Here is a 15,479-nt window from a genome sequence, read left to right on the forward strand (position 1 = left end):
CAGCATATGCTGAATACAATTCAGTTGGGTGCCTATCCAGACCCGTTGTCTTATTATTTGGAAGGTCTTTAATGGCTTCTTTTACGTCAGTTTTAGTTATAGGGGCTTCTAATTCTGATTGAGCGTCAGTTGTCCGTTTCGGGTACGTGAGAGCGTCCAAAAAGGCTGCTATGTATTCATGTGATGTAATAGCTGGGGCTCTGTATAGTGGTTTGTAATAGGTGCAGAATGCAAGAGTGATCTCTGCTTGAGTAAGCACAACAGTACCATCTGGGAGAATTATTTCCGGTATTGGGACTGGGGGGGGGGGGGCATTGCGTTTGAGACGTGCTAAAAGGGTACCTGATTTATCTGCTTCCTTATGACTGTATTGAGTGTATGAACTATAATCTATAAGGCGAAGTTGCTCAAGAAGTTCAGCGTGTTTGATTCTGGCTTCTTGTAGCTGTACTTGTTTACTCGGGTCAGTAATAGCGTTGTTCTCTAAATTATTAAGGGTGTCCTCTACTATGGTAAGGTTTTTGTGTGTTTCCTGCCGGGCTCCTACAGTTGCCCCTATTGCCGTGCCCCTGATCACTGTTTAAAAGCATCCCACTCCACCAAGTGGGATGATGCAGAATTATTGTTTTCTGTAAAATAATTAGTAATGGCAGTGCCTATTTTATCCCGGAAAACCGTGTCTTCTAGGGTTTGAGGCCATAACCTCCATGTCAGGATTTGGGCGGGCACCCTCCCCCATTCAAGAGTTAGTTCAAGCGGATTGTGATCGGAGAGTGTTTTCCAAGACATGTGGATTCGGAAATCCGGGATACCAAAGACATGGAGCAAAATATTGTGTCTAGTCTAGTGTGCAATTGATGCGGGGTGGGGAGATAGAATGAATATTCTCGACTAGTAGGATGTTGCAGGTGCCACGCATATTGTAGTGTTCAGCCCGCAGCCCAAGCCTGTAGAAACTCTGCGTTTTTTAGTAGACACAACTCCCCGAACTGGGGGTGGGGGTGAGAGCGATCTAAGTGGACATCTAAAATAGTTCTAATCCCCACCAAGGACCCATTGATATACGCCCCAATTGGCTAAGACTGTGGTTAGGGTAGTGAGGCAGGCATTTTGTTCATAATTTGGTGCATATACACTACCAAGAGCTATCGGAATGCCATCTAGTCTGCCCTGTAGCAATGCATAACGCCTTGCCGTGTGTAGGAAGGTGGATATCTGACTATGGTTACCCCCAAATTTTTGCCTAGTGTCTAGCTGGTTTTTCGACTTAGTTGGCCTGAGATCCTGCCATTCAGGCTCTCAGGCTATCTGCTCTCTCTGTAAAATGGACTCCATGTACCCTAGGTACATACCCAATTGGTTGGATCACCCTGTCAGCCCCTGTACCAGTGTACACTAGGTACCCAGGGCATTGGTGTATCCAAGGCCTGCCAGGGGCTGAAGCATGTATTATGCCACCCCAGGCTTGGCCTAACAATCTGACACAACTGGCTGATCACTCAGCTGGGGTAAGTTGGTGTAATCACCTCTTACTTAGGTGTAGTATACCTATACCTAAACTTAAATGGGACACCTGGTAACCTATAAGTCACTCCTATGGCAGGCCTTAACAATCCTGAAGGCAGAGTGCTTGGTTCCATGTGAGATGGTGCTCTGGCATGAGCTGAGCCTGTCTGCAGTGGTCGGAACAACTTCCTTCTACTGTTTCCAGATATCGTCATACCATATACTCTTAAGTGCATTATGAACCTCGCGGTTAAATGCTATCTTTGGTTTGGCTTTATCAAAACATGTCGAGTAAGGTGTCATACGAATTGGAATACTAACCCCTCGCCAATTCTGGCGACGGGGTTAGCATTCCACCCTTCTAGAGGGACACGACATGTACAGTACCTGAAACCCGGGTAAAATCAGACATAGCCTCAGCTCCACAAAATGGATGCTGCCACCACAGACACAAGTCTGCCCTCCTGCTGCTGGGAGTCCTTCCAGCTTGGGAGGTGTGGACAAAGGGTTTCCTGCCAGGGGAGGTGCGTGCACCACCCCAGACAGGATTTTGTGTATTGGTCAGGTAGGGCTTGAAAGAAACCAGACATGCCTGTGGCTCACAAGGAGCCTCGGTGCATATGCCAGTTCAAACCGGTCCTGGGGCACACCAGTCCCGGGCCTGGGGCGAGCTGGACAAAGGATTGGGGGTGTAACCACCCCCCTTCCTGGTCCCACCCATAGGGAGGGACCTAGCAGGTAGTCCGGCCCCTAGAATCCGAATAAAGGTAGGAGCTGTGTCCTAAGACTTCAGACATCCTGGAATCAACTTGAAACTAAGAAGAAGACGGGAACTTCGACATTCTGCTGCACAGAAGACTGAAGAAAATCTCCCCTGTGGTCAGGGAGTGACCACCTTGCTAACGCAAGCACCATCCAGCGAATCACCGTCTGCTTTGCCGCCGCCTCCCGCCGGAGCCCGAGCCCAGAGACTGACAAGACCTGGACCTCCAGACCTCTCTCCGCCCGATCCACAGTCCCTGAAAAGAGGAGACCCGTGGAGGCACCGAGACACGTGGAGCCAGCCATCTTGGAACGACTACGACAAGCTGACCAGTGCAACAACCGAGGCTCCCTCCAAGTTGTGCTTTGGGTCCTGAGAAGCCCAACCCTCGAGCAGCATCTGCACCAAAGGTGAGCCCTCCAGCATCTCCACGATCTGCGTGGGGCCCTTCTGCATTTTTGCCACTCGACGCGCCTAACCGGTTGCTGGCCCGCTGGCTAGTGGCCATCTTGGCGACGAAATCTACGACAAACACCGCTGGTCTGGTTGCTCCAGACTGGCCCTTGCTCCCCTCCAAAGGAGCAATCCCTCTGACCTTGCTGGTCAGAACCAACAGCTGATTTCCGAATCCTCCTGCAATTGCTTTTGCCAAGGCTTGTTTGCTTCGATCAAGTCGCCGACACCGCCGACAGCGAGAGCCTGCGTGGGACCGCTCGTGTGCCGACTCCTGGACGTCGTCGACCTTCAGGGACCACGTGGCTGCGGAGACAAGCTACCCCTCATCACCTGTTTGCACCCGACATCGCCTGGTACCCACCTGGTGCCACGCTGGTCACTGGCTAGTGACTGTGAACACTGTCCCCTCTGCTTACAGGTCTTCAACATCTCCGATCCACTCTTGGATCCACTGCATCTCTCCCGGACCGACCGCCTGCAGCATCTTTGTCTTCAAGCTCCACGGAACAGATAGAAGAAACCCGACGCACTTCGAGGCCTATGCACCCGCTTCCTGTGGGTGAGGTAAAGCTGGCACACCTGTGCCCAAGTGTAGTAATACATCTCTAGTGCCTGTGTTCCAAATCTTAAGTTCCTAGGTCATCCGGAAGATTCCTTTTGCAGTAACTTTGTACTTTTTACGCACCCATTGAAACCTATGGGAGCACGCGTGTGACTATTTGCTCTGCACACGCCACCCGTGGACCTCCTGGTCACTAACTGACGTTAGCTCCTTGTAGGCCCAGCGATTCTAGAGGCCCTAGGCCTTTTCCCTTTTCTGTTCGTGGTACTTATACCACTATTTTAGTATATGGTTTGAGTGGCCACCAGGGCCTATCCATATAACGTGCAACTTCTGTGTATTCTGTAATAATCTTGTTTGACGATTTGTGCTCCTGTGCTCATAAAGAGACTAGGGGTTACTTTGAGAAATAAATACATATATATTTTGAATATATATCTGTGTGGTGTCCTTTCATTGGTATAAAAGGGGGTTGCATTTGGTAAAACAGCTGGCTTAACACGCTTCACGAGTTTAGCCTCAAAGACTGCTTAGCCTACGCTACCACTAGGGCAGCTGGTCCGAAAAGGTTGACTTACAACCACACCATAAGGGTTGCTTGGCATGGTACAAGGTGATCACTTTAACTAGTGAGCATCATATACCAGGCCAACTTCTCACACCGTGTCTATACACTGTTCCACAAGAACAAATGGTACCCGATGTCTGATCCAAATGAGTGACCCTCTTGCAAAGGCAGAATAGGATGTATTAAATATTTGGGCTTTCCATTTTTTACGCATTTTGGTCACTTCTGAATTGGTTAGATGTGTTTCTTGAATAAGGGCTATTTGCATTATTCGTCTATTTAGTTGGGTGTAAATTCTATGACGTTTGTAGACTGATCCCATTCCCCGTACATTCCACGTTAGCAGTTTGTATTTACCCAACACAGCCATTCAATATCAGACAGTTATAAGAAAATACCCTGGGGAGGCACAAGGAATATATTACAATGTATGAGATAGGGTGAGCCAGGAACCCATGAATCTTCAAGAAACTGCAATGCAATAACTGCAGGGGGTGTGGGTCCTATGCCGTACATGATTTTGCAGTTCCAAACCGAGCTGTACTCATGGCGGGACCCTATAACATGATAAAAAATTTAGCAGAAATCTGGGGAGAAAAAAACTAAATAGTAATACATTTATAGTATCTTACTTACCTCTGGCATGTTGGGTCAGGTCCTTAATTATAACAGTCGTTGTATGACGTTCCATTGTTGTTAACCAAATATGGGGCATATTCTCAAGACCATGTGATAATCACCGCAAAATTTGCTTAACGCAGCTTTGCACATTGCAGTCTATCGCGGGAAAACAACGCCATGTTAACGGAGTATTCTCACCCCGTGGCACCATGAGATAGTCCCACGATAACGCGCCAAATGACTGCAATGCCGCAAAAATGCGAAACGCAAACAAAGTTGCGATGAGGCCAACCGTGATACAAAAATCATTGATAACCAGCGACAGGCCTGCAATTCCCACGCGTAATGCTGGAAAATGCACTATAAAAGCAGAACAAAAGGCCAAAAAAATAAACTGTGTAGCACCATGGATGCACCCGGACCGAGTGCCCAGGTCAACGCAAATCCCACGAGCCCCACAGACCACCAGCAAGGAACCTCGGGGTCAGGGCAGGCCAAGGAGAAGAGGAAAAGGAAGACTGGGTACAGTCTGCATGACAGCCGGATCGTCGTCACGGAGGTGACAAAACACTAACGACAACTGTCCGTCACCTCCACCGTGTTATTGGCAACACAGACGGAAAAATGGCATTCCATCGTTTATGCAGTCGGAGTGTTGAGGAGGTCAAGATGTGCTGGCATGATGTGAAAATCCAAACCAAGCAGAAATCTGCTGCCAACAGGAAGGCAGCAACGGCGACTGAAGGTGGGAGTCCTGCGCCACAGGAGGACCCGGAGCAAATGGCGGGCACAGTCATCAGTGTGGAGACGGTGCAAGGAGTAGGGAGTCCGGACACCGCTCGACATGACCTGAGACAACATCAATAGGGTGAGTACCGACCAGGGGAGACGGGCACAATGGCACCCATGCACAGCAATGTGTAGCACACCCACAATGACCCTGGATCATGTCCCTGATCCCCGTGGCACACTGCAGCACACATACAAATATCAAGTAGGCTCCCGTCCACCATGTGCCCAAAAGTGTCCCACCCCACACATCACCAATTCCACAACACACACATGCACCTGCGTGAAACACAGCAAAGATGCGCATTTGTGACCCACACTGACAATGCAAGTAACACTACATGATGATCAGCATGGCTGGAGTACAATCACCATGACATTGTGCACGCCACAAGACTGAGGTGGCTGAGTGTAGACTACATCCGTAAAGGTCAGGTCACTCTCTGACACATCCACGTGCACAAACAACCACTGACGTCAACAATATTTCTGTAAACAATGCACAAGAGAACCAAACCGTCCAAGAACACAAGTGACCCAAGTCACCAACATCACAGCACCTTAAAAGCACAAAAGTCAAAGGCACACCGGCTCCAAGGGATAAGGGGCAGCAAAATCCCAGCTGCAGGGGCAACTCTCCCACAATGCATCACACACACATAGCAATAACAGCCCATTCACAGTGACGACAATGTGGTACACAGTGCAACACTTACACTGCAGAACAGAGGACACAATTGGTTCCGCTTGTGCGTAGAAACTGGTCCATCACATCTGGCATAGCAGGAAACTGTGAGATGAGTGTACGTGTACAACCTCACATCCCTGATGTAGTTCAAATGTCCACTGTCCAGCATGAAATAGTCAGCTCCAAACAGTCACAATGTACATTGTTGTGCAGTCTGTATGTAAACCTGTACAATGCGTCAACATACATGGAACACAGTCAACCAGCATCTCCCCTTCACATTGCAGAGGGACAAACACCTCCAGCAGAGCAGACCAGACAACTCTACAGTGATGCTGAAGAGGACCGCCACATTTTCGACACCGACGCCCTACAACAGTTCATGGACATCTCAGGCAATCGACCTCCAGGAGCAGGGCAGCCCACCTGCATCGAGGATACGGCACCCCCTGCACAGACCACACAGCTGGACACACCTACCACCACAGCTGGCTCCCAGCAGCCCACCGAAGCATACATCGCATTCCAAGGGCATGTGTCAGACTGCCAGAAGGGGGTAGCCAAACAGGTGCGAGTGGGGCTCGACCTCATGGAAGCAGAACTAGACCACATACGTGGGTGTCTGAGTCCCATCAGGGACAACTTACACTCCCCAATGGAGACCCACACTGCGACAGACACATGCCTTTGCGCATTTCCAGTACTGAACCACACCCAGAGCCACGAGATAATCATCCACACCCCCACGCTGGACTGGCACACGCCGGCCCAGTTCACTCCTCTTGCGTATTGAGTGGGGGACAACAAAGCTACATGTGCAAGGTCTCACCTGCTGCCTGCGGTGACATGGCTGCATCCGCTGTACATGGCACAATGTAATGTTGTAGGACCCGGGGCCCTAATGCATACATCATGAGCACACGGACACACTCAGATAGTTTGTTGAACTGGCTACGGGCACGTGCGCTCGACACCTTTATTGCAAGGGTCATATGTACAGTGACGCCTGTGCTGGATGTGTATGGGGTGAGTGTAAGTCAGCCCTCATGGAGTCGTTGGTGCTGGCAACAACTTGACCAGTGATCACAATTAAAGCGGAAACAGAAAACACCAGCATAACAGAAACAACTGTGAAGCATCATGGTGGTAGCCGGAGAAAGTACAGTGTTCACACAATAGTCAACCAGAATGGTCCATGAGTTGTGGTGCACCGAGTTAGTGGCACCTGAAGAGCTGAGCAGGCTATCAAGCTGATGATGGCACCCATGACCAGTGTGAGTGACTCTGATAGTTTGGCAGTAAGACACTTCTGACTCTGCCACCTGTTTGGAGTTGGTCCTGGCGGTGGTGGCATGTGCATCCTGGTGCGATGCAACGTCCGAGCAGGTCAGGACTAGATTTGATGTGGGAGCCCAGGTGGAGCGCAGTTGAGTCCGGAGGCAGCGGACAGCACAGGGTCACAGACACATGGCCTTGATGACCCCAGTCCATCGACCCAGAGGCCATCCAATATTCTATCAGACAGGGTCCATGACTTGAGCTGTACAGAGTTTATGGCCCTGGATGCACTGCGGCCGGCACAGGCACACCGCCACGGTGACTTGCGGTGCACTGAGGTAGGGCCACGCGAGCTGAGCGGGGTCCTCGTTGATGTCAAAGGTAAATGTAGAGGAGGGTTGAGGGGGACAGTGGAAGGTATCCTCCGGGGTATGATGCAGAGTGCAAAAGCCTGCCGGAAGTGGCAAATGGAGGAGTGGCATGCTACAGCCTCGTTTTTGCCACAAAGTCAGTATCACCAACATGATGATGAAGACAACCCCCAGTCCATAGACCAGTTACCTCCAAAGTTCAACCAGAAAGTGTCCATGGATGTCGGGGAACAGACTTAGTGGCACCGGAGCTGAAAGGGGATACAGTCTGCCATGAGGCCTGTACAATGATATAAAATCTGCCATAAATAAATCAAGACTGAGTTCCAAATGTGTGAGCTACTCAACCGCAGTGTAGGCCCGAGGCAGCGGTCAACAGGGGCCCACAGCCACGTGTCGTTGGCTCGCGTGAAACCGAATCAGTGACACCAGAGCAGTTTCTGGTAGTGTTCGGACACCTTCGTAACGATGATCCTTTTTTGCTCTGGACTGAACCCCGTCTTCGTCTTACTCCTCTCCTGGCGTACAATGATATGGACTTTGCCATTGAGAAATCAAGACTCCGTTCCAAATGTGTGACCTACTGGCCCGCAGTGGGGGCCAAAGGCGGTAGTCAGCGAGGGACCACAGACACGTATGGTTGGAATGCTATGCACAGACTTGGTGGCACCACATCGAAGGGAGTATAGTGATATAAACTCAGCCATAGTGTGTGCTCTGCCATTGCATAATCAAGACTCCGTTCCAAATGTGTGACCTGCTTGACCGCAGTGTAGGCCGGTGGAGTACGTCAACGAGAAAGGAGTACTGCGGGCCTGTGTCTCAGAGGCCGTGATGGTCTGAGGAGGCTGCCAAGGTAGCGGGCCTCGGGCTCAGAGCTGGCGCCAGCACGTGGTGGGCCCTCTTTGACACACGCCAGTGTCGGCAGGTGAGCAGTGAGGCCTGCGTGCGCAGGGGCGGGCAAGACAGGTTAGGGGACCAGCTGCCCGGGGTGCAGCAGGTGCACAGGATCGCAGGCAACACCGCTCACGGCGTCGGCCTCATGGCAGGGTGGGAGGCGCCACCCTGGCAGACACATTGGGCATTCCGGAAGAGAACCACTCCCAGAGCTACGTGCTTTTTATTCACACTCCTACGCTGGCCTGGCAGGCGCCGGGCCATCTAACTCCACACTCGCTTTCAGGGGGGGGGGCGTCACAAGCTACATTTCCGCAATCTTCCCCACTGGCTGGGGTGACATGGTTGTGTCCACTGTCCACTACACTCCAAACACCAGCAGTGCATGTAGACATGGATATGTCTGTGGTATGCATACTGCAGTCTGTCCATCACATCTCCGCCACACTTGTGTACATTCTCATTCATGGGTCACTTGCCTCCTTTGCACATGCCTGGTTCCCACCTCTCCCCCCATTCCACTATTGTGTGGCTGAGGTGCCATGCTGTTGGTTCATGTACATGGCTAGCCCAGTTTGCCACAGTAAGTTGTGCTGTCGTGTCTGGTAGATGGGCATGTTGCTTGGCATGTTGTATGTGAGTCTGTGACGTGTGCAGTGCCAGAGTTGTAAGTTGCATGATTGTGGAGTTGGGGGTGTGGTGTGTTCAGTTGGTACTTACCAACGAGCAGGGCATTTCCGTAGGTTTCATCCTAGAAGCACCGGTTGATAATGGACTGTTGAAAGATGTATGAATCATGCACACTGCCTGGGTAGTTGGCGACGACATTGGTGAAGATTCCCCGGTGGTCCACTATTGCCTGCACTTTTGATGGAATGCGGGTGCTTTCTGTTGCGGTAATTGTGTGCAGTGTCGGCAGGGGGCACAAGTAGGACATGTGTGCAATCGATTGCCCCAACACGTGCGGGAATACAGCTGTGGCGTAGAAGCCTTGCTTGGTCTCCAGCTGTTCCTGCACAGTGTGGGGGACGTATAGGTACTGGGGTACCAAGCTGATGATGGCATCCAGGACAGGTGTGAGGAACTTGGATAGGGCTGACTGTGAGACTCCTCCGACTCTGGCGGTTGTTGGTTGGGAGGTACCAGAGGCCAATAGGTGTAGAACAGCCAGCAGCTATGTCTGCGGTGGGATGTTGGTTGTCCACTGTGTTGGTACTGTTAGCCTGTGGGCAATGATGGTCATGATGCGGAGGATGGTTGTCCTTTTGAGCCAGTAGTGGGCGATGACATTGTCTGGTGTTAGGTCAGTGAGGCTGGTGCGTTTCCTGAAGGTCCGCTGTCTGTCTCCGCTGCCTCTGTGGTGGTCTGGGGGGGGGGGTGGAGTTTGGGGGGGGTGGCGGTCCTGGGGGTGGTGACGGTGGCTGTTGTGGCACTCTAGGGTGTCCAAGCTGCATTATCGTTGGCTCCATAGCATCTGTTGGTCTTCAGGTGTGGCTCTGTCCTGGGCTCCCTTTTCTGGTGCAGGTTGTCGTCCGACTTTGCACCAGGTCAGAGTAGGTGTTAGTTTCCTGCTGCTAAAATGCCTTATTGCCTGTTTTGTGGTCTTATTGCCGATCCGGCTGGTTGTTGAGAATGTTGAGTTGTGGTGGTGTCGCAGCTTTTTGCTCGGGAACGCATACTCTGCATCTCATTAGCGATAGTTGCCGGGGTCATCTGTGGCGATGTTTTTTGCGGATGCTATCGCAGGTAAACTGGTGATATGGGCTGTTACCACCAGCTTGTGAATGGGGTGATAAATTTATCGCGACTTTAGCTGGGATAAAGTGCCGATAACGCTGCAATAACTCCTTGAATATGCCCCCAAGTCTTTTACAATCTGCGGGGTAATGGAGGGGAAAGGAACATCATTACTATGAGTCAGAAGGCACCAGATTATCATCTGACTGTTCCAGAGATGTTATCTTGGTAGGGTTGCGCATTGAGGCGGCGGCCGCCAATGCTAATTCCTGTTCTAGTAGGGCCCGTTCCGGTGATGGTTTCTTGGTGGGGAGTTTTCGTGTTGATCTGTTGCGTCGGGGTCCAGGTTCATTTGTCCCTGTTGGGACATGTCGTAGTTGCAGATCAATATTGTCCAGAGTCTGGGAGGGAAAAGTGGACTTCAGCCAGTCATTTGCTGTCTCAGGGCATTAAAAAAAGTGGGATTTTGATTGTATATAATTTTTAGTCATGCTGCAAACAATAGGGCATATTTCAAATTGAGAGCCTGGAGTTTCCGCTTAAGTGGCTGGTAGGATGCCCTTTGGCGTTGCACTTGTACAGTATAGTCTGGGTAGAGAGAGATTAGAGTGTCCTCGTATTGTATTGGAGCATTTTCTCTAGCCTTTTGCAGCAGAAAACCACGGTCTGTAAGGTTCAGGATACAGGCTATTAGTGGTCTGGGCAGCATTCCTGCTGTCGGTCTGCCCGTCGGGATCCGGTGTGCTCTTTCCACACAGAAAAAGGCAGAGTGGCCTTCTGGGGCTATGTGCTCTTCAGCCATTTTTCCACAAATTGGGTTACGTTGGTGCCCTCAGAACCCTCTGGCATTCCAATGATGCGAACATTATTACGTCTGGCTGTACCTTCTGCATCATCGGCTCTATCGAGAAGGGTGGCCAGTTGTTTTTGCATTTGCAATATTTGATACGCATGGTCTTTATGTTGTGGTACTATTTCTAGTAGTATTTGTGCATGGTCTTTAACCATATCAGACAGTTTATTCTGATCTGCAGGCAAGAGGGTGAAGCCAGTGGTGAGAGTGCCAATTTGGTGTTCAATGGATTGACGTGAGTCTCTTATTTCATGCAGAATTTGATCCAGTTTATCAGGAACAGTTGGTAAATTTGTCGGTGGGACACCGCTTATGGAGGATGATTGAGAGGCTGAGTCGGAGACTCCCTGGGTTCGCACTTCCTTTCATGGCATATCAGAATGTTTCCTTTTGTGTGCCCCATTCCAGTACGTGTGGTGAAGCTGAAGTGAGAGGGAGAGCCACGTATGGTATAGCCACAGGGTAGAGTGACTGACTTGTTATTTACGCCATCGATAGAAACCAACTTACATTTGTGATTGTGTGAAATTGTTCACTTTAGAAATCGGCGTAGTTACTGGTCCACTGTTTCGGGGCCTGGTGATAGAGGACAGCGGCTCACTGAGTAAGAGGTCCACGACAGATAACCTCAGTCTACACGATATTGGGGAAAGGGGGTTGTATCTGCGGTGTTCAAGTATTCGCTCAACCGCAAGTTTTAAATCAAAGCGAATGCAATGTATCAGGACAAATATCACAGTTACTATTGCATAGATGGAAATGGCCCCATGTTGTACAACATAGAGTATGGAGTATACACTGTATTTTTAGGAGTCCTAAAAAGAGTAAAGAAATCTTTTTTTAGATGCCCAGCCAAGGTATCTATTTTGCCGTTTTCCTGACTGCGATTGCAGCATGAGCAAAGGCCCCAGGAGCAGTTCAGTGTGGCTCGGTATCACTCAGTTCACAAGGTAAGCTCCTCTATTTGTGTGTGTTCAGTAAACTGGAAGGGGGATCTGCAGGCACCGGATACAGCAATGGCAATGGTGGGAGGGGTGCACCAACCAACCTCAACCCCAAGAAATGACACAGCCGAAGGGTAAGAGACAAGGCTCACCCCTCAATGAGTGTGGCGCAGATAGGCTTCCCCAGTGTTCCGGTATGTAGGCAGGGAGAGAAGCAAACGCAGGGCCAGTAAGAATGACCCGAAGGCCTCCGTAAGACAAGGGGGCACCCCCCCCTTGAGCCACAGGCAGTATCAGCGCACTGCGTCGGCTGGGATAAAGTGCCGATAACGCTGCAATAACTCCTTGAATATGCCCCCAAGTCTTTTACAATCTGCGGGGTAATGGAGGGGAAAGGAACATCATTACTATGAGTCAGAAGGCACCAGATTATCATCTGACTGTTCCAGAGATGTTATCTTGGTAGGGTTGCGCATTGAGGCGGCGGCCGCCAATGCTAATTCCTGTTCTAGTAGGGCCCGTTCCGGTGATGGTTTCTTGGTGGGGAGTTTTCGTGTTGATCTGTTGCGTCGGGGTCCAGGTTCATTTGTCCCTGTTGGGACATGTCGTAGTTGCAGATCAATATTGTCCAGAGTCTGGGAGGGAAAAGTGGACTTCAGCCAGTCATTTGCTGTCTCAGGGCATTAAAAAAAGTGGGATTTTGATTGTATATAATTTTTAGTCATGCTGCAAACAATAGGGCATATTTCAAATTGAGAGCCTGGAGTTTCCGCTTAAGTGGCTGGTAGGATGCCCTTTGGCGTTGCACTTGTACAGTATAGTCTGGGTAGAGAGAGATTAGAGTGTCCTCGTATTGTATTGGAGCATTTTCTCTAGCCTTTTGCAGCAGAAAACCACGGTCTGTAAGGTTCAGGATACGGGCTATTAGTGGTCTGGGCAGCATTCCTGCTGTCGGTCTGCCCGTCGGGATCCGGTGTGCTCTTTCCACACAGAAAAAGGCAGAGTGGCCTTCTGGGGCTATGTGCTCTTCAGCCATTTTTCCACAAATTGGGTTACGTTGGTGCCCTCAGAACCCTCTGGCATTCCAATGATGCGAACATTATTACGTCTGGCTGTACCTTCTGCATCATCGGCTCTATCGAGAAGGGTGGCCAGTTGTTTTTGCATTTGCAATATTTGATACGCATGGTCTTTATGTTGTGGTACTATTTCTAGTAGTATTTGTGCATGGTCTTTAACCATATCAGACAGTTTATTCTGATCTGCAGGCAAGAGGGTGAAGCCAGTGGTGAGAGTGCCAATTTGGTGTTCAATGGATTGACGTGAGTCTCTTATTTCATGCAGAATTTGATCCAGTTTATCAGGAACAGTTGGTAAATTTGTCGGTGGGACACCGCTTATGGAGGATGATTGAGAGGCTGAGTCGGAGACTCCCTGGGTTCGCACTTCCTTTCATGGCATATCAGAATGTTTCCTTTTGTGTGCCCCATTCCAGTACGTGTGGTGAAGCTGAAGTGAGAGGGAGAGCCACGTATGGTATAGCCACAGGGTAGAGTGACTGACTTGTTATTTACGCCATCGATAGAAACCAACTTACATTTGTGATTGTGTGAAATTGTTCACTTTAGAAATCGGCGTAGTTACTGGTCCACTGTTTCGGGCCTGGTGATAGAGGACAGCGGCTCACTGAGTAAGAGGTCCACGACAGATAACCTCAGTCTACACGATATTGGGGAAAGGGGGTCGTATCTGCGGTGTTCAAGTGTTCGCTCAACCGCAAGTTTTAAATCAAAGCGAATGCAATGTATCAGGACAAATATCACAGTTACTATTGCATAGATGGAAATGGCCCCATGTTGTACAACATAGAGTATGGAGTATACACTGTATTTTTAGGAGTCCTAAAAAGAGTAAAGAAATCTTTTTTTAGATGCCCAGCCAAGGTATATATTTTGCCGTTTTCCTGACTGCGATTGCAGCATGAGCAAAGGCCCCAGGAGCAGTTCAGTGTGGCTCGGTATCACTCAGTTCACAAGGTAAGCTCCTCTATTTGTGTGTGTTCAGTAAACTGGAAGGGGGATCTGCAGGCACCGGATACAGCAATGGCAATGGTGGGAGGGGTGCACCAACCAACCTCAACCCCAAGAAATGACACAGCCGAAGGGTAAGAGACAAGGCTCACCCCTCAATGAGTGTGGCGCAGATAGGCTTCCCCAGTGTTCCGGTATGTAGGCAGGGAGAGAAGCAAACGCAGGGCCAGTAAGAATGACCCGAAGGCCTCCGTAAGACAAGGGGGCACCCCCCCCTTGAGCCACAGGCAGTATCAGCGCACTGCGTCACAGGATCGCGCCAGAGGGCCCCCCGCTCACCTTTACATCCATGATATTTGCTGGAGACCGGCCCAATTTATGCGAAGGCCCAGTTGAGGTTTTCCCACCGGCCTCCGTTCAGTGCCAGTGATGGCTTAGTTAGGCCTCTTCCGTGTCCTCACTGTGTAATCGGGGAGAAGGGCAGTCCTGGCAGCAATCAAAGCAATCCGGGGGCGCTAGCCAGATCAGAGGTTGCCTCTGTCCAAACTCCAAGCAGCGCCGACGCTCCGATACCCAGTGCCGTGTCAGGGAGCCCTCCGCTTCCACGATAGTTGTTAAGCCCAGGCCCAAGCTGAATACGGGCCCAGCCGATGGCCTCCGTTTTCCGTTTCAAGGCTCTCCCATGGCATGGGTGGTAGTGTTGGGCATGGGTAGATCTCTGCGCATTCCTCGTGGACTGACAGACCAAGTTGATGAAAGGCAGCGGTTCAGGGTGGCAGTCAGGTTGGCCAAGGAAGGCCGCGCCCAGTCGTCCCACCGGGCTACGCAGCTCATTGGGAAACTCGCTCACGGCTCCACCAGTCATATTTGGATTTCCGGGGTTGACACTCGAACCAAGTGTTGTCCACAGCGTCTCGGTGCCAAAAGGGGATGCAAATGGTAGAAATTGCCCCCAGGTTTCATAGTAATTACAGGATTAAGCGGATCCCGCACAGTAGCACCGTCAGTGTGCGGTTGCCATTCTCTGTGGGTAGCCCCGCCCCCCTCGTAATCGGCCCCTTAGCATTGTCAGACATCACTTAGTATAACAAATACCTGAAACCTACGTTTTCCACCAACAACTTGTACTTGAATGACTTGTCAACCTGGTATATGGTTCTTTCTTTCCTTCTTCCTTGGCTATCCTCTACTCTGCAGCTTCCACTGGTTGCATTAGTGTGTTCCAAAAACAACACATAGAAATATAAAGAATAATCTATTATTAACAGGTTTCCTCAGGACTGTATACCTACCCTAAGAATGACAAATGCAGATTCCGATGTAAGGTCACGATGATGTGGGTTCCAAGGAGTAAATCAAGGTTATGTGGGGAAGCATTAGACTTCTGGATCATTTTTCACAGTATTTGTTCTAGTA

The 15,479-nt window shown here is 50.2% G+C and overlaps 1 protein-coding gene across 2 annotated transcripts in view; it reads left to right on the top strand.

Moving 5' to 3' along the window:
- LOC146869270 (G protein-coupled receptor 4-like) overlaps positions 1 to 15,479 on the top strand; it is a 40,280-nt gene that overhangs the window by 21,606 nt on the left and 3,195 nt on the right. The window contains exon 1 of one of the 2 annotated variants that reach the window (XM_085653642.1): positions 13,962 to 14,069. The exons of the other annotated variant lie outside the window; for it this stretch is intronic. The gene's annotated coding sequence lies outside the window, so the exon portion shown is untranslated. Of the gene's footprint in view, positions 1 to 13,961; positions 14,070 to 15,479 lie in introns of those variants that run through there. 2 annotated transcript variants of the gene reach the window in all.

This window comes from Triturus cristatus, chromosome 1_1 (genome assembly GCF_964204655.1).
Source record: "Triturus cristatus chromosome 1_1, aTriCri1.1, whole genome shotgun sequence".
Taxonomy (NCBI): Eukaryota; Metazoa; Chordata; class Amphibia; order Caudata; family Salamandridae; genus Triturus; species Triturus cristatus.